Source organism: Cyprinodon tularosa, unplaced genomic scaffold, assembly GCF_016077235.1.
Source record: "Cyprinodon tularosa strain WSP-4 unplaced genomic scaffold, ASM1607723v1 ctg546, whole genome shotgun sequence".
Classification (NCBI taxonomy): domain Eukaryota; kingdom Metazoa; phylum Chordata; class Actinopteri; order Cyprinodontiformes; family Cyprinodontidae; genus Cyprinodon; species Cyprinodon tularosa.
This window is the reverse complement of record NW_024039281.1, coordinates 276,311-296,812: the sequence shown is the minus strand read 5'-3', so window position 1 is coordinate 296,812 and position 20,502 is coordinate 276,311. Positions and strand designations below refer to the sequence as shown.

Sequence of the window (20,502 nt, the reverse complement as noted above, 5' to 3'; positions counted from 1 at the left end):
CAAACTTGGAAACAAAGTCCACTGGATTGTTTTTTTTAACTTTTTTTGGAATTCCTTGTGATGCCATTTATTGTTTGAAGTGCGCCAGTCAAGAGTTAACATTCAATCTCCATGTCATGATTTTATCTAAAGCTCTGACCCACATGCAGAAGACCAAACAGAGAGACCAGGGAAAAGTTTAACAGGTTTTATTGAGAGTAGGTAGAGAGGAGTCCAGTGGTGCTCTGAACACTACTGTCGAACCGGGACTGAAAAGTGAAGGCAAAGATTCTGCGGTTAGTTCAGGCTCAGTGGGAAAGTTGTGTCTTCAACATGAAGAGGGGAATTAAGGCAACAGGACTCACGTTTCCAGAAAAAGGTGTCTCTTGTTGAATCCAGTTGGTGTGGGTTGTTCCAGTGAGTGACTAGCTCGTTGGAGGGCAGACAGGGTTTACCCAGGTTGAGGTTTTACCTTGAGGAATGGAGGAGCTGACTGCCACTTAGTTTTCCTGCGGTACTTGAACGGTTTCTTGTGGAGATGAATCCCCTGCTCAGAGAGACGCCCAAACAATCCTTAGATCCAAAACACTAGCTTATATCCTCAGCTCAGTTTGATGCTCAGAGAATCCTTCCAGGGGGGAGAAGGTCCAAAACATCCAGTTTGCAGGATGACTTCCTGCCGAGAGGCAAAGACAAAAACAGCAAGGTTAAAACTCAGGTAGATAAAAACTCAGTTTGACTCAGCAAACTCAGCTTGGCTAGAGTACCCAAAACTGGCAAACACTCTGGTGTCAAGGTAGTGGCAGTCAGCAGCTTAAGAGTCCTCCGGTAATGAGGTAACCATCCGCAGGTGTGTGAGAAGGCCAACGAGAACCAGGCGCCGCCTGGTGGTGGAGGGAAGACAAACAAAAGCACAACCCACACAAACTGGATTCCTAACACTCCAAAACATTCCAATTGTCATTATGACCAAACATTTGTATTTTTGTCTTATCAAAGCACCGAATTTTTATGCACATTTTTGTAATTTACTTTTAAGTAAAGTCAGCAAATACCACAAAATAGGATGTATACGTATCTTCAGAAGTTCTTATATCTGAAGTTATCTATTACAAGTAATTGATGCTGAAAACTACAGTCACCATCAGAACACACCGGTTAGAAAAAAAGTAACTGGAATTAGAACTGGTGGGATTTTAAAGAGAAATCAACTTAGAAAGATGAAATAAGGAGCTTGGATTCAGCCTACAGTGGTTGGGAGAAGGTGTTCGTCCTCCAAACGCCATTGAGTTTGTTAATGGTCACATGCCTGGCATGCTGTTCTAATGACTGACAGGCAATGCAGATGTTATCTTTGTTAAGTATAAAGATATAGATTAGGGAGCAGAGACTCTTCCTCACAGAAATTTAAAGCTGTCTTTATTTCTTTATGCAAATGATCTCAATAGTGCACCTTGTTGGTTCCTGCAAATCAATTTGTCCATGAATGAGGCAGGGAAAGCATGAAGGTAATGTAAAGATTGCCTTTGCTCTTGGATGAGAAGCCTCTTTAACAAACATCCTGGTGCATTTTAAAGCAGGGAGTCCCATGAGCAGCTGCCAGATTTAGGCACCAAAAGTCAACATTAGCATTTCAGAGGCTTATCTGTTTTCATTAACTCACACTTGGAGAAGATTTCCCAAAGTGTCCTGCAGCCTGAAGCAATATCAGACATTTACTGACTCCCGGGTAGGGTTGCCATATTTGAGGCTTGATGCATTAGAAATTGAAATCCATTATCCTCCTTAATTAAAGCTAGTATTTCAAAGAGTGCTTATGTTGCTACGATACAGTCCATGAAGTCAGGTAGCCCCTAAAACATTCACACATATTGATTTTTACTCACAGAAATCCTTGCATGTGTTGTTGCTACTTTCTTATTAAGCATTATTGACATTATTTGTAATTACTTTTTAATCAAAACATGGGATTCTATAATTTAATGTGATGCTGGTGAAATGGAACAAATCAAAACCTCCTGCAGTAACACTCAGAGGAGCACAACACTGACTTTTATATTTTTTATCCCCTTAGAGGGATTTAACAATTCATAATCTTAACACCAAGACTTATTCACTGTTTATTGGAAATTATTAAAGTTGAGAGATTATGCAGCCTTTCATGTAACAGAATCATATTTTACAGAAATGGCAAAAAATAAGGATAAGACTTGACGTCTGTTCTGCTTCCTGCTTATTTAAAATCATATATTCTTTTCTTGCATTAAAAGGGTGCGAATACTGGTAATACTGTATTTCCTGGTTTGCATCCTGCTCTGTTCTTGTTGTGGCTATAGTCACATTGGTCAAACTGGACCACTTCCACCAAGCAAATGTTGGTTGTAAAGACATTGTAAAGACGACATGGGTTACATCCAAGAAACATCTACATTTGGTTGAAAAGTGAAACATCTTTGAAATGATGTTGAAAACTGGGTTTTCAACACCTTGTTAGACTAAGGTGGGACAAAGTCAGACTGACCAAACACAACCGAATTTTCAACAGCTATTTCTGGACTAAATCAAGACTATGACAGACACTAGCCCCATCTGAATACAACAAATCTGTAAAGACTTTTAAACAAATTTGTGTAAGCTGTTTCCATGACACCTACAGTCTGATTTGTGTTGGCAGTAAGAAAGGAGGTAGGAAAAGGAAGCTGGATGCCTCCTATAGTTCATTAAGCATAGGGATCTCCAAATGTTTCTGCCTGGCGTTAGGACCTATATGGATTCCTACAATCCTTTGCATGACAAGATGTAAAAGCACCAGCCCACCCTACAGAGTTTAACAAAATACATTATTTATTTATGCATACTGTGTGTGATATGCTAATGTAGACACCACCATGGTATTCGGGTTTCAGACTGGAAAGCTTCAGCTCTTCTTCACATTTCTCTAACTTTTTTCTAACTCTTCTTTGGAAGGTCATGTTTTCAATTTGACAAACATCATCCATGTGTCCTTCTGTCATGCAATGATGTTCAAAAGGCTAAAGGCTGCATGGATTCGGCCCATCAGTCCAGAATTTCCATCCCGTCCTCGCCGTTGACCCCACAAACAATTAGGGAGCAGGGATCAGGAGTAGGAGAAATAGGAGTTCAAATTAACTACATTCTCATTGAGAGATTTACACTGTACCAACAATATAATCATGTTAGCTAATAAGTTATAGAAATAATTAACACGCTAATGCTAACTAATAGTCATATGTTTTTGGAATTAGCTTTGTGAATGTTGTTACATCTTGAAGACATACATTGAACACAGGCTTGACAAAAACTAAAACCCAGTGGGATTAAATCATTTTGGTTGTTCTCTCTGTTATCAACCAGCTGTTGAATACCAATAAATTACAACATTTACCACTTTTTACTTATGTGAACGCCACATTGGATACTGAAATGTTGACTTTGAAAGTCGAAATTATGACTTGAAAGCAGGGGTGGAGCATATTGGGGGGCCTTGGGTGGCCATGGCCACCCTTAGCTAATCATTAGCCACCCATGAGGCCACCCCTACAATTTGTCCCCTCTAATACAGATGGTGGCAGCAGTAATACTCTCAAGTGGAATATTCAAAACATAAAAATTTTTTGTGGTTAATCCTGCACATCAATATACTAACATCAAAGATGATGAATACAGAATTCATGCTATTTTCAGAACTAGATTTGTGTTATATTGGGTATAGAGAAAATGATGTGTCTCTGCAAGTCATCTAGGAGTCTTCAGTGAAATCAAAGATAAATAACAATTTTAATAAAAACTTATCAAATAATCAATTTATGTATATATTAGTGATTGTAAATATAAATTTTATACAGAATTTGTATTGATAAAAGTTGGTTATTAATGACAATGGAAAAGATTTATGCCCAAGAACTCAAAACTGAAAGAGTTTTATCAATTATACCTTTTATCTAGAAATTACGGATGTTTAAATATATGTGTCTATTTGTTAGCAAAGGTTGTAGGAAAGTATAGTTAGTCTTTATTTAGAAAATATGGATGTTTTGCTCGTTCAGATTGACCCTAAGGTTCTGGTGCATATCCGCTTTCGACCCCCATTCAGTGTACATTGTTTATTGCTTGGCCCCCCTTATAAGAACTTTTCTGGCTACGCCTCTGTTTGAATGTCGAAATTATGACTTCGTATCTCATAATTATGACTTTCTATTTGGCATTTATTTACTTTCATGTGGCGGAAACGGGCTTCCATACTAAATGAGCGGTCAGTGGGAGGGAATAAAATCCCACTTTTCCTACATGCAGTACCACAGCTCTCCAGCAGGGTGTGATTTCTCTCCTTTTTTCCAGCACACAGCAGAGCCAGCAGCCTGTCAGCCTCCGGAGCGCAGCGCTGGAGCAGGAGTCCACAGCCTGCTGGAGCCGCTCACAGCTCCGCCTGCTTCCTTACTGCGTCCACAGCCCTGCTTCAAGGCATAATAAACCCTGTATCATTAGTGGGAGTGGGAGATAAGGTGGGAGGGCTCTCTCCTTTGTTGTTCTCTCTCTCCTGTTGGGGGGAAACACTGGAAGAGCCACGCCGCCTTCAAAACAAGCCCAAACGCGCACCAACTGCCCCCCAGTCCGGAGCGGAGCACCGACACTGGGTCAGACATAGAGAGCTACAGCTGGACGGTGAGTGCTGCCTTTAATGTGATGTCCTACACATGTGGATCTGTGTGCGCCCTCAAGCCAACAAACAAGTTGTTTCTGATGCTGCGCTGTTTTGCATTCAAATGTGGGAGCACCGTGCCCTTTGGTGGCTTTGTCTGCATACCTTTGCATGTGCATCATGTTTACTGACACGAAATGCATGCTGTTCACTAACATTGGAGTCTAAAAATAAAAATAAAGAATGTTTTTGTGCAGTTTTTATCAGTAAGGTTGAATCTCTTTGTTTCAATGCGTCCTGGATCTTCATGGGCACCTGGATTGCTTTGCTCAGTGACCATGTTCCCACCTTGATTGTAGCTCTGATAAGCCTTATCTTCCTCCCTAAGGTTTGCACTTTTATCCCCCACTATGCTGCCTTCCCCTTGTGTAACAATCGGCTTCTTCAGTGTAAAAAATTGATTTCCACGCACCCCTGGATTGGATATATGACAAAGGAATAGAAGTGTATTCTCTTTCTCTCTCTGTATTTTAAAGATGAGCTCTTAAGTTTGTGCCAAGGGAAATCTCTGAGATTCATATGTTAGGAGATAAAGGATTATTAATGTGGAAGAAGTTTATAGCTTTGTTTCTGGATCCTCTTTATGTCTGTTATTCCCTAGAGAAACTCCTCCCTAAGAGCTGCCGGACTCCATCCAATATTTAAGACACTTAACTCTCAGTCTGAGTAATTGGCTGCAGGATTAGTGTATTTGAATGAGAGTTTGAGCCCATTATAAACCTTGCTCTACGAGCAGTAAACGTTTACTGCTTGGTGAGCACTTTTCTTCTCATTGTATGCAGTAGTTCCCTGGATTTTCTTTGTGTCCCTCTCAGCAGGTTGCTCTCTGTCAGCCCAGTCAGATGGAGCAATTGTTGGATTGTGTGTAGAAGATTTGTTTGGAGGTTTTAGTCATACTTTGGTCAACCCAACTAAAACTCACCCTCTGGTTCTTCCCAGATTACTCAGATCTCTTAGTGGGAGCAGGCCTGTTATTCTCATCTCTTGATTTTTAGGTTTTTTTGGAGTTGCAACAACAAATTTCAAGCTCTCCACATCCGCTGATTGAAATGTTTGCCCAATTTCTGCAGAAAATATAAAACTAATCCGGTTAGAGAGGATCTGCCACTACACAGGTTTTCCTCCAGGGTTTAGCTCAATCCACCCTGATAAGTCTCCATGTTCCAGCTTTAGGAAAAGGACCCGCCCACAGCATGATGCTGCCACCACCATGCTTCACTGTGTGGATGGGGTTTGTTTTTATTGGCAGTATCAGTTTTGCAGCCCATGAATATATATTTTTTTCTCCTTGTTGTCTTCCACATCTGTGCCCTTTGTACTTCTTGCAGTTTTGTCTTCATGCTTTTGTTCAATTGTTGCTTTCTTTTTTATAAAAGGACAGGATCATAGTGTTTATGACTCATATCTGTAGTATTGAGAGATTCTCCCTCCAGGGCTCTGGATCTTTGCAGCTCTACAAGAGTTACTTTGGTTTTCTTGACTGCTACATTTCTCTCTTTGTGGCTTTTTGGTTCATTATATGTTCTGATGATGGACTAAATAAATGAGATTTCTTTTGATTGTATTACGTCCCCTAGAATCGGTTTATTAAACTTTTTTTTTTTTTTTTTTTAAGATTCCATCCCTAAAATAATTTATTTCATGCTACTGCATTGTTTTACTGCATTCAAAATAAGTAATAGAGATCAGATGGTCTTGGAAATTGCAAGTCAGTCAGCTCAGATAAAAAAAGTATGACTTTTCAGTATGAATTTTACGCCAAAATCCATAATATATGCATGCAATCTACTTCCACAAGAAAGCTATCGCCACCATTACAATGGTTTCACATGGTAAGCTAGACCCAAGGGTTAAAGAACAGCAGCTGATTTAATTTAGGCTTTTTCAGGTATATCAAAGTCATTTTGGAGGACTTTAGTGTGGCCAGTTAACAGGCTAAAGTCATGGTGATGGTAGCATTTTTTATGACAATAACTGTTAGCTCAGAGTAAAAGATGCCACTGATTGTGTAGCAGAACAGAGTTGAGACATTTTAAGTTCAAATGATTTGATTCAGTTGGTTCACTCAAAGGATTCAATCATTTTAAACAACAAGGACATAGTTTGATTTGAGATAATGTTTCAGAATCGGCTTTACGCTGCGCTCACACTGACGGCGGTGCAGGCGATATGGTGTTTGTGGGTGCAGGTACCACAAAGCGATCAAATCAAGCAACACTCACATTATCATAGCCAGTCTGGGTGCGGCGTGCAGATCGAGTGTTTCCGCAAGTCAAAAAGAAAAGCTGGGTGCCGGGAAGGAAAACCTCCCAGTGAATTTCAGAATAAAATCAACCCACCAACCTAGGTTAACAAAAAGGCAAAACAGTGTGATAACCCATCGGAGCTTTTTTCTTCTCAACTCTCTCCCTGACCTGCATGTTATTGCTCTTCATGTTGTTGTTTACTCTCTGACAAATCTCTAAAGCATTTCCAGAATATCTGGATTTATACTTGGATTATATTAGACAGGTGTGGACTCTACTCTAGTCTCTTGCAGTGGGTATCAGAGTTTAGTCTTATGTTTTATTTCTAACAGACAGTGTAAAAGACATAACCTGGTATTTTGCATAAACAGTCTCTCTAAATGTATCTTTAGGTTCATGTTTAATCATCTTAGCAGGAAAAATTAATAAATAGAGCACATTATAAACATTCATCCCCTTTTTTTATCCTGAGGATAAGCATGACATTTTGACTGGTGTGTATGCGCATTCATGTGAATGTATCGTTAGCAACATTAGCAGTTAGCCATGGTTCCTTTACCGTCCTTTCCCGGTCTTTTACATAAGCAGCATCACTTACCAGCTGCCTGATCATTGCAATTTCCTCATTTGATGGAATAGAGACGGGAGTGGTGATAGCAACTAAGGCTAAAGTTAGCACCACTCTATGATGAGGTAAATGTAGGAGGAGGAACAAATTCCTGCTTTGTAGAAAGCATGCTCTTGTCTACTTCTGGTTAAAGCAAACAAAAGATTTTCCAGCAGGTTTTAACTTAAGCCCAAAATCGACGCACTCATGCTTACATGAAAAGGTCAGATTTTGGGGTGATGACACCTTTAAATGGTAAAGTCTGAGGTTTGAATTATGCAAAATGTGCAACAGTTTGTAGGACATGAAAACTTCTGCACTTTCCATCTCTTTTTGTTAGTAAATGCAAATACTGTACATAATGCAACAGTTGAGCCCAGCCAAAGGTTATCAACATGCTGTGTGTGGCTTCACCGCACTGAATTAACTTCTAAAATCTTTGGTTCACTGGCTTTGTTGTGTTGCTGTTGGTTAAACCCAGTGGAATCCACATGAACTTTGCTAAGGAAAACCATTTAACAGCTTCATTAGTCAGCTGCTGACAAATCGATCGATAATCTCCAAGTGAAATCTGCTTTTATAGTCAGTCTGTGTTTCTAAATTCACTTTCTCTCTTTGTATTGGCATCATACTTCTGCAAGAAAATACAAAAAGCAACACAGATGCGTGCAGATTTAACAGTCCACAGGCAAGCTCTGCTTTTATCTTTATGCTAGTCTTTGAAGAACTCCTGATTATGCAGATCTATAGGAGTAACAACCATTGCACCTAAACCCTCAGGAGGAATATGTCACTTAATATTGCTCACAGTAAAAGATATTTGCCTTATCTTCCTGCTGCCCGTCTTGTGTGAAGAGCCGGAGGGAGTAAAGAAAAATATTCCCTTCAAATATATTAAAGAAGTTGAAGATGCCTTCCCTGCTTTGAGATTGTCACTCAGAAGTTAGCCGGTCCTGGCATGTTATCCAATCTAATAAAAAAAAAAAAAAAATTTTAGTCATGCGAAAAAATTTCTTGCGACTTATTCCCATGTAGAAAACTCTGATCATTATTGCAAAAATCAGCACATCTCTAGTTTATATACAAACTATTTGAGCTCATGTTTTTTGATCATAAAAGTGAACTTCCCTATAATTGTAAGATATGTCTAAGCCATGGAATTGTTATTGGGTTGGTTTCAGGAGCATTTCTTTGAATTTAATTGAGTATAAATAGTTTATCGTTTTTGGTTTGTGCAAAAAACATTAATCTTACTGGTTTTCTGTCCTGCAACAGTGCTTTTTATTTACCTTGCAATATGTTAAATGTTTCAGTGGGGTCCTGCTGAAAGTCGGCACACTAGTTGGATTCATTTCCTTTTGTGCTCAGTGCTGCATAAATTAGCTTCTGCAACCATTTTAACAAACACCTTTTATTTTCAGGAGAGGCCTTTAAAGGGATCCACCATTAGTTGTAACAATTGATTATTTGATACATTTAGTTTCAATGCTTATACGATAAATATACTGTAAATCCTATTAGATTTCAATCAGAAAGTTATGTGAAATATTATCACACAGATTTTGCCATGTTGTTAACGTAGCAAAGCATTCTGGGTAAATGACATTTGCTAGGTCCAATAGCAGAGGTGGGACCAAGTCATTTTTTTCCAGGTCTCAAGTCTTTGACCCCAAATTTCCGAGTCAAGACTGTCAAGTCTCAAGCCCTGCAGTTTGCGTTTCAAGTCATTTCATTGTGCCCATTGCTTTTGACTACAGATTAATATTTACACAGATAGTTATTCTTCGTATTGCAGCCAAAATTGCAGAAAAAAGTAATATTGACACTGGTTACTGTTTTTAAGACATAATATATAAAACTATCGATGGTATTTTAAATTTTTTTTTTGAAAGATTATAAAATTTCTATCAAATTTTGTAAAGACACAACAGGTTCACATAAAAAACAAAAAATGAATGAATAAGAAGAAAGCAGTGGCAACTAAGCTTTTTTTCAATATGAATGGAAGACATAATGTTGAGAGGATGAAGGAAGGAATAGTCTTTACAGGGGGTCGCTTTTAAAAAGAAACATTTTCATTCATTGTTTGTTATTCATTCTCTTCACATAGTTTCCAGATTTGACCTCACCTCAGAGTTTGATCTCATTGTTTAGCCTCCAGAGTGAGACCCAGCCAGATACTGCCTCTGCCCAGGGCTGGTGCACAGATTTCTTAACCTAATGTTCTTATTTACCACTATCCTCCGTTACACCCCTGGTAGAGAGTGTGCCAGAGTGGGGCAGAGTTGGTGGAGTTACCCTACCCTGGTTCACTGTGCCCATCGTCTAATGTCTCATCCACACCTCAGCTGATCAGTCAGGAGCAGCGGGAGATCAAAGCAAGATATCTCATGTATAACAGCTCATGAAAACAATGCAGTGTGGAATTTGTCTAAATCAAACCAGTCAAAAACAAAACGATAAACGACTTTGGTGGTGTTAAGGCTGGTTTATGCTGAGAAAGCAGGTCATCTGCGTGTGTCACAGTGAATGCATATATGTCCCCGCCCAGACTGCATACAGTGCCGCAGACAGGAGGCCTCTGATTGGTGAAATCCACATCCGCTCTACACTATGCGTATTTCCTGTTTGGTACTTTTACCAGCCTGTTTTGTTTTTATGACCCCCATTGTTGAAAACGACTCGTGAAGCTGGACTAACTAGAAGAGCGAGGTGCGCCAGAACGCTGGGACCCTTTTTCCACCTGGATCTCTGCTCTTTTTCGCCCTCATGTCCCTCTGTTGTCAAACAAACTTGCCCCCACTTCCTCACCACCTTGGCCGTATCTAGATCCACAGTTAGTTTGTGAGCGTGGAAGAACATAGCGCAGACTACGCTTCAAAAATGGGCATAAATCAAAAATATCTGCATCATACCTGCGACAAGCTACTTCGACACACTGCTGCAGCAGGATAACCAGGCCTTTAACGTAGATTCCAGTCTAGTAAGGCCTAAATGCATCATCATCATCATCATCCCAGCATGCTTTGCTCAGGTAGAAAAATGGCGACCTGCGTGAGTTAAAAATATAACAAAGTGTATATATAATATACTGATATATAATTATCAGTGTTTTCATGAATCTTAAACATCAATTTTTCAGTTATTAGGAAAATCTACAAAATATTTAGGCCAACATGTTCACCTATTCATGGATCAATTATTGCTGCACATGCTAACAGCTAGGGCTAAATTATTTTGCCAAAAATGTAAATTGCGAATATTTTAAACCAAAATTGCGATTTTCCTCTGCACTAACCCCAAGCTTGTAGATGTTTCACCCCAGGCTTTCATGTTTGAAAAGCTTGCTTGCCCAGAGTACATTTTTACAGGACTTTACTGTGTGAAAAAGTGTTTACTTCTACTTCCATGCATGGATCTACGAGCTAGCTGCAACTCTCTCTACCTTTCTGTGTGGCGACAAACACACTTCAAGCGTTTAATCACCCCCTAAATTGTTGGAGGGAGAAATTTAGTTTCTTACTCTTGTTAAATATAAGTATGATTAAAAATCAGTGCCTCTGCTATTTAAAAATAGTTTTTTGTTAAATTGCGATTATATTGCAGGTACAATTATTTGCCCAGGCCTACTAACAAGCACGCCTTTTTCTATCAAAGTCTAATACGCTTGTCAAAACCTGAGCTGTCACCATTTAGAAAAGTTTATGACATGTTTTATCTCTCTGGTTATCTTCCAAAAACAGGTGGATTAGTAAGACGGGTTCCTTTTTTCCCAGGCTGCTATAAAGGAGATTCTACTTCATGTTTCTGCTAGTGTAATCAATGCAGCATGACTAGCTGCTGTAGAAGGTTAAAATGCATGAACTTCCACAAACAACGGAGGGCAGATTCTTTATTTTATGTTTATTTATTGTTATATGTGTTAATTATTTCTGCAAACGATGAAACTAACTAGTGTGCTCCGTTTACTTCTGCCTCCAAGGCGTGGGTTAACCAGGATCTTTATGGGACTCCTAAAGGCTAGCAAATGAAATAATAAACTTCCAGAAAATCAATTAAGTTATAAAATTCCAGAAACACTTTAATTTCAGCAAGATCTGCTGAAATAAAATATCTGTTATTGAGAAAAATATTGAACTACATCATTATCGTAATTATTATGAAATATGTTTCATAATGAGTTGAGATTTTTTCCCGGAGTCATTTATTTCACAATTTAATTGAGACACTTTGTATTTATTTCTTATTTATTCAAGTAAATATGTATCTCATAATGTTTTAACCATCAGTTTTTTGTGCACTTTTGCATTCCATACATTCGCTTATTTCCATGTTTTATTTTATCGCAAAGCATTTTAATTGACTTAACTGCTGCTAACTGGATATTTTATTAAAAATAAACACAACTGATTTGTTTTTTTAATGAAAATCAAGTGATACTGAGTAACCGTCAGTCTTGCTTCAACCCATCAGACTGCACTGCTGTAGTGACAGCGTGTGTAATATCCATATGAATAATATGCAAATATCCGTTTATACATCTGTTATCTACATAGAATCGTGGCGCCTCCAGTTGGCCCAGAATATGGAACCAGTAAGCTTATAGCCTCAACATCACAGCGCTAAGCCCCACATATAAATATGAAATTATTGCAAAGGAGTGGATATGATGTCTGATTTCCTGTTGAATATGGTTGGAGTTAGTCCATAGTTCTATGTTCCTACCCTTATGGCCTTTTGTTAACCTCTCTGGGTTCTTTAGTCCACTCCTTTGTGCCCTCCATACATCATTTCCTACATTTTTCTCTCCCTGTTTTACAGAAGTACTTCTCCTCAGTCTCCTTCATCAATTTCTCCTCTCCCAGGATGCTGGCAGGTCCACTTCCACCTTCCTCTGGTGATTCATTTGCATCTTGGCTCCACACGGCTGCCCAAGTGTTTTCTTGGAGTCAGGTGGCTAATTGGTTCCCATCTGTTGGGAGAAAAACGGCCTTTACGCTTTCCTGGGGGATTTCTGTCAAGAGTTTTAGCATATTGTTAGTTTGTTTGCATTCTACCCAGATTTGACTTTACTTCTTTAAGTGTTTTATCATTTTCTGTCTCTTTCTATTGAAGAGTTTGACATTTTGTTGTGTGTTGTTTTTCCTCTTACAGTATCTTTAGTATTTGTTATTCCATTCAAATTTTTATGGCTGCTTTTAGCTTACAAGAACGGCAAGCACCTTCCTTCCTCTGTGTTTAATAATTTCTCAAACCTTATCTGCAATGAGAGTTTTGCTCTGCATGAAGATAAGGTTGAGAGAAAGAAGTTGTTTAGTCTTGCTCAAACCCAGCAGAGAAAAACAGGAAGTGACAGCAAACACTGAGTCGGTATATGTGAGGCAGACAACAGTCAGAATGATTTGAGACAGATTCTCATGTGGGAAACTATATGACAAAGTAAACATTCTCACTGGGTTCTCTTCTTCTTTATTTTGTCTTTTTATGTGTTTTGTTAAAATGTTCCCATTTTGACCATGTATTTTAGTGCAATTTTATAGGACAGCCATCAGTATAGTGCAAAGATGGTTAGTGTCATGCATCTATATTCCTTTACTCTTTAAAAATATTTAGCGATTATGTTTTTGCATCTAGGTTACTTTTTCTGTATTTGAAGCCCAAATCCTGGATGTCAACATCTGACTGATTCAGACCATTTCTGGTCTTGGTGCTCGACCATGATTGGTTTAAATTCTGTTTTCCTCCTGCTGTCTGACGGCGGATCACAGGTTCTGAGCACAGATTGGAGCTGGGGAAATTCAACGTCCAAAGTTTCTATGTTTGGATTTTTAAGCAGTTTAATTATTTCCCCCTGTGACAAGATGCTTTCTTTTAACTGGAAATCGCTAAATTTGAATGAATCTTTAACACTCAAATTTTCGAAAAAAGAAAATGAAAAACAATCCACTGGACTTTGTCTCCAAGTTTGAACACGTTTTGCTTCCCATTCAGGAAGCTTTTTCAATTCAAAATGTCCGGAATAGCCCAACAAAACCTCAAACTCAGCACCATTTCTGACATTTTGAGTTGAAAAACTTCCTGAATGGGAAGCGAAATGTCTTCAAACTCGGAAACAAAGTCCAGTTGCTTGTTTTTGATTTTCTTTTTTGTCATGATTATGACCTGGATGACTGATAATCTTCACCAGCTTAATGCTCAGCTAAACTTTGAACAAATGCTGGTTTGGTTTCTCCATCAGAATTCTCCCAATTGAGAAAACTAATTATTTAATAAGTCCAATGCAGGTAGAATGCTGTCTGATCAGAACTACTTGACTGCTACACAGTCCTGCTTAACAAAAAAGCTCAAATGAAAAATGGATCAAATAAAGCATTGTCCTGTTCTGTTCTTGGATCAAACCTATAATCAGCCTTCATTTTACGCTGAAAAAAAAAGCATTGAATATTTTATTTGAACTAAATTCAGCCCAGAGCCAAGTTCAGCGCTTTCCTAATGTAACTGTACTAAAACCTTGTATGGTCCACATATGGCCTGGAGCTGTTGGGCAGGCAGACTGAAACTAAGCACCACATCTGATAAATTTCATTTCCCATAAGAGAAAAAGAAAAGAGAAACAATAAAGGAAAGATAAGGTTTTATTGTGCCAATTGGGGGAAATGACAGAAGAAGCTCTCAAAAATTGAGACACTTTCTGGGAATTGGACACAGCAGTATATGAAAGGCAGTTACCATTTTCAGTAAGGAGGATTTCTGCAGGTTATCTGCTGTTTTCTCATTCCTGCTCCCCAGCACTCCATTCAGCATCTGTAATCTACAACGACCCGCTTGCATTTAGAAAGCCTCATCTATCGGGCCTTAACGACGCTGGCTTTGATAAACGTAGGGAACCTGTGACGAGGAATTCCTGAAAAGGATCCGATTTGAATCCATCACCGTTTCCTCTGGTGTCCCTGTTGTTTAGAGCCCGGTGTCTCTGTTGATGATTGATACTGTTATTTTCTGCTTGCTGGGTGGATTGTAAACAATGACGAATGGCGAGGGCTAATGCATCGTGTATTGTCGGAAGCAAATCATTTACCTTGCTTTCACTATCCATTAAATAGATAAGGGAAAAAGTTGGACACGCAGAGGAGATTTTGGGCTGGTTTTAACAGGCTGCATGATGTAAGGAAACTCTTATCAGGCCTTCTGATTCCTCCTTAAGACGACTGCAGTAGCGAAAAGAGGATAAGCAGCCTTTAATTTGACTGCACAGCATCTTAGTCTGATTATTCCAGATTTTTATACCGTCTTGCAGTTGCAGGGCAACGCCTTTTAAGTCAATGGCAGAGGTCCGAACATAAGGTGGTAAAGTTGTTAGAATAGTTTTATCTTTTTGTGAAATCATTTAATTTCATTTTGAGGCAATTCAGACTTATTTTGTACTCCAATTTCAACCATTTCTATAAAAAAAAACATACTGCTGTTTGAAGAGATGCTCTATATGCTGTTCTTTACTTACTTGGTTATTTAGATTTTTTTTTTTTACTACTAAACCACTGAAAGGCAAACAAAAAAACTCATTGTGCTCATGCTAAGGTAGCTCAAAGCTAAGATTAACCTGTACTAATTTGGTCAAATGGAAATCAGACTCCTTCTTCAGCATAGTGTTTATTCGGTGTGCTTATAAAATAGCATACATCAAGCTCATTTGATGATAAAACACTATTTCCTTAACTTTCTCGAATGGCTAAGAGTAAGTCTTGTATCACATAAAGATGAAAAGTCAATTAATAAATTGAGAATCTAAAACGTATGACATGTCGACTTCTATGCAACATTGCACCTCTATATGGCCATAAAATCTTGAGGATCAACCCTTAAATAATGGCTCTTATTGTTTTTTTTCCCTTTTAAATCTAAATATTCTTTGTTTTGTTTGGCTGCGCTCTGGGGGGCACAAATCATAGAATCACCCACGGGAAGATGGATGCGTTTATGGCCACTGCGCTTCGACTTAATAAGGCATTAATAAACGTGTCCTGAGCAAAGGCTGTGCTGTCAGAGTTATACTCTAATGATCCAGGTGTGATTGACGAGCTGGACCGTTAATGATCGATTTTTAAGGTGGGCGTCGTTAAACACCAGGATCGGGGCGATGATCCATGCCAGCTGGATCTGGGATATACATCTGAGGTGTGAAGCCTGATGGATGTTTGGTATTGAGATGGATGAGATGGTGTGTGAAGAGCTATGAAGGTCTCCATCATACCACCCTCCTGATTCCTCTGAGAGACATTGACTCAGAGGTTTCTCAGCGTCAGTCTTGACCTCCTGACCTTTAATGGACTGCAGTTAAATGCTTCATCAATGTAATGGATTTACACAGCGCTTGGCTTAGCTGTAACCGACGGCCGTCGGCTAACAAGAATGGATTAACAAATTATAACCATCTGTTCTACGGTTTAGAGGAAAGTTCATCTTCCTCGTCTTGTAGCCGTGTGATCAGACATCAGCTGGACACCTGACCCACTTATCTTTTATTCAAACATCTGGAGCTGTCTGCCTCGCCTCGCCAGCTCACACGTACCTTCATTATACATCACAACTTCACACAGTCGGCTACAGCTGCCGTGTGGGCAATCATCAAGAGGAAAAGGACGGCTGCAGCAGGGCAGTACTTTGAAACACAACCAATTTCTCATAATCATTTGAAAAATGCAGATCTAACTTCATTTTTCATTTTGGCTCCAGAACCAATACATTCCAAAACTCTTAGTTAACTTGTTATATTGTTTTTTACGGTTGTAAGCTGTCCTAATTCACAGCGTGGAGGTCGTTTTTAATAAATGGAAGTATTTGAAGAGTAAGAGAGGTGAGGAAATCATTTCAAAGCTTCTACATCAAAGCTAAGGTCTTTTTTTATTGCATTAATTCGGAGTGGGGGACGTATAGCATTCATATTTAACAGAGCAGTCCCTTAGCTAACACACAATACACTATAAACCCTAAATAAGTTACCAGGGAAGCAGTTACCTCTATAATTTTAATTTGAAAGACAAAAAAATGCAGGTTATCAATAAATTGCTTTCTTTCAAGTTTTACATCTCCATTTAGACTTCATTTTAAATAAAATACTTAATTATGCCAACATTTTACTCACTTATATTTGATGTATTTAGATATACTAACTGAGATGTTTGCATTTGCAGCTGTAGTTATTAAAGTAATAACAAACAACTGTTAGTATTATCTCTGGTTCACATGGCCAATGAGTCAGCCAAGAGCATCTTATTGTCAAAATCTACATATTTATTACAGTTAACTTGTTGTTTAAGTTAAATAAGGCATGTTTAATTAATTCACAAATAATTAAAAAAATAATTAGGAGGTTTGTATAAATATGCTCAAAAAGCAAGCACTAAATTTTATAAAATTATGAGTTTAATTCTCACTCAGAATAAATTCTTTCAACATTCAAGTTTACGTTGATTCTGTTTTACTGTTTAAATGAAACAATGATGAACAGATGCTGAACTTAAATGTTTAAAATGATCTTTACTAAATGTACTGCTGGTTAGAGCAGGAGGGACTGGAGCTGTGTGGACACAATATTTCCTCCAGAAAAATGGAAAATGTTTGCCAGGTTTGTACTGTTTATGTAAATGCATAAATTATCCTTAAATGGGACTGTTTGAAAAAACTTCTGGTTAAATTTAGTTGTGTATGCAGTAGGGATGCATGATATTGGGATTTTAGCCGATATCCGATATGCCGATATTTTAAAACTCATGTAGCCGATAACCGATATCGATACTGATGTTAAAGCTGGACAAAAATAAGTAGTCATTGAAAATAGCTGTTTTGTTATCCATTTCTGACACTTTGAAAAATAATATACTCAAATATATTTTCATATGCTGATATAAAATTGATTTTTAAAAACGCGGTATCGATCTATTTTACTTTCAAAATCTCGTGAAATATCATCGTTCTGTTACAAACTCTCGTGATATTTTGCAAATTCTTGTGAGATTTTGTTAGTAAAATAGATCGATACCGCGTCAATATATCAACATATAAAAATATGGCAACATTTAGTGAATTTTCGGGGGATTTCGTAGCATAACGATGACATATAGCAATATTTCATTAGTAAAAGAGATTGATATGGTGTTTTTAAATGGCAATATATCAGCATATGAAGATATTGTGATATTTTAATGTATCAATATTTTTTCCCTCGTCTTTAGAAGTTTTTAAGTCTGTAAAAAAGAAGTTTTTGAGGAAGAAGAAGTAGTATTTTAATTTTTTTTTTTTTTTTTAGACTTTAGAAACTCAGAAGCTGATCAAATATCGGGTTAAATATCGGTGGGGTGGCCGATGTCCGATATTCAGTTTTAAGGCCGATACAGGCCGGCACCGATAGGCGGCCGATTATATCGTGCATCCCTAGTATGCAGGAAAAAAAACAGGATCTTTCTGCACATAGATGTCCTGGTGTATAGGAATCCATGCATCATATCCACAGATATTTAAATCTGGGCACATTAATAATCGGATAGCCAAAGGTTCCTTAAAAAATACTTTTTTTTGTTTTAGAAATTTAAACCAGGTTAAACTAAAACTTTTCAACTTGAGGAGCTCTGCATAGAGCAAACTGAAAGATGAAAAAGTTTTTTCTTATCTTGCAAAATGTCTATTTTTTTAAAACAATTTTGGTATAATTACTGCTCCAAGTAGGTTGATCAGTCAGCTAAAGGCATGTTTTAGAGGCTCCATACTCCAGTTAACGATTAATCGATTATTAAATTAATTGATTATTTCAATAATCGATTAATCATGATTAATCTTATTAATTGTTTCAGCCCTAGTTACATCCCTTAGAAAGTGGCTCCACACCTGACTGTTGCCCCCTGCCTGTGAAATGAATTGAGTATTTGAAAATGAAAACAAGTTGCTGCATACAGCTTAAAGTGAAATAGACTAGCTAATGGGAGGAGTTTTGTATCTAATTCATTTTTAAATACTCATCCATAAAAACCCCCTTAGAAATACAAATTTTTCTCATAAACCTGAAAAGTCCGGTCAGCAAGGAATAAAATGTTGATCATTATCTATACCTAAAACTAATATGTTTGAGATGATTTAATGAATTTATCGTTATTCAGTAAAACAATTTTTCGTATATTTTTCGTTGCGATCACTAAACGGCCTGTTTTCCCCACATATAGTAACACCTCACTCCTGACATCTTCCAGCAGTGACGTCACGGTGCGGTAAGCCTAGCACCATTCTCCCCGCTTTACAAGCAAAATCAATGGGAACTACTAAACACATCTGCAATCAACAACAATTATTGAAGATTTCCAGAGGACTTCAACATTGAAATTCACCAGAGATATAGTTAAACTGACAATGCCCACGTGCATGGCAGCTGGAGGTTGGAATACATTGGGTAAAAGTGGAAAAAACAAATAGTTATTTCACCTTTCAGATTCATGATCCTCCACGGACGGGTTTGTCATTGATTGCCAATATAGAGAGGGAGGATTTGCCATTAAACTTCCGGCCAGAGAAAAAACACGTAATATGTAGCCAACATTTGGAAGAAGTAAAAGCTGATAACATACCGTGACGTCACAGACCTGTAGGTGACAGTAGTGAGCTTTGACAAACATGGATGTCTCCAGTAAAGCACATTCAAATGAAATTACTCTTAATTAAAAACACTTTATCATTTATTAAACAGTATGTAATAATTTCATATTTAAAGTACTTTTAGCAGTTTGAATTCTGAATATGACCGGATTTCTCCTGTAAGTAACAATGCTGCAGCTTTTAAAACATCCAAACAGGATTAGAACTAAATACATAAGTTAGAACCTTTAAAAATAAGTTTAATGAAAAAAAATGAACTTCTGAATTAACTTCAGACAAAAACTTGTCTGCTCTCCTTAACTGCGTAATTCCGCGAGGATGTTTGTCACATGCAGTAAAGTGCAAATTTTCTCCCCCTTCGTCTGCTTTTACAAACTCTTCCAAAACCTTTCGGCTGTTAGTCTGTGAATCAATTACAAAATGGACCCATTTATATTCGGTAAAATTATGTGAGTGTAAAGTTTAGATTTGGGAAATCAGCCTGAAATCCATTCCCTTTAAGCACCTCAGTGTTTGCATCCTGATAACCAAGGTGCATTGCATCACTCCCAGCTCTATTAACAAGACCGTCTTATTATTATTGGCAAGATGAGCTGATTCTAGATTCTTATTCAAACTGATCATCACGTACCTGTAAGGAGATTTCCTGTTAATTAAAAATCAGACTGGTTGCATCCCAATAATAAGGGAAAGGGAAAAAAATCTTATGTAAAGCTTATATTTCAGGATGACCTTTTTTTTTATGGGGGGTGGAGGGGGGTGTCTGTGGAAATGGATGAGTCACCAAGCACACCTGCTGTCACTGACAGCGTTTCATTTTCAATGTTATCAAAGAACAGGAACCCAGAGGGGTGTGGTGTGATGGCGGTGAGCTGCAGGGAGGTGTAAGTGAGGATGAGTAATCAGGAAAAGTTTGGACCAAGGGTAAATGAAAGGTAGATGAGCTCTCTGACTTTTATTTAATTATATTTGAGGCAAGGCATTAAGCCTGATTATCTGATCCAGACTTAAACTACTTACATTTTTTTAAAAAGTACTCGTGATAGCTGGGATTTTGCATTTTTCTAATTATATTTTTGGCTTTTGAAAATCTAATTGATAATAATAATCCATCTTATTTGTAATGCACTTTACATTTTGAATGAAATAAAGTGCTACAATAACGGGGAGTTTAAAACAGTTTCAAAATATAACAGAAAAACAAAACAGCAGACAATAAAAGACTATAAAGGTAGAAAAGTAAAATAAATTGTAGGTGTTAAAAAGCTGTGTGAAATAGGAAAATCTCCACAGTTAATGAGCTCCACAGC

The 20,502-nt window shown here is 37.9% G+C and overlaps 1 protein-coding gene across 1 annotated transcript in view; it reads left to right on the top strand.

Moving 5' to 3' along the window:
• The first annotated feature begins 4,327 nt into the window (after positions 1-4,327).
• Positions 4,328-20,502, top strand: part of rnf152 (ring finger protein 152) — a 76,458-nt gene continuing 60,283 nt past the window's right edge. The window contains exon 1 of the mRNA XM_038304898.1: positions 4,328-4,662. The gene's annotated coding sequence lies outside the window, so the exon portion shown is untranslated. The remainder of the gene's footprint in view (positions 4,663-20,502) is intronic.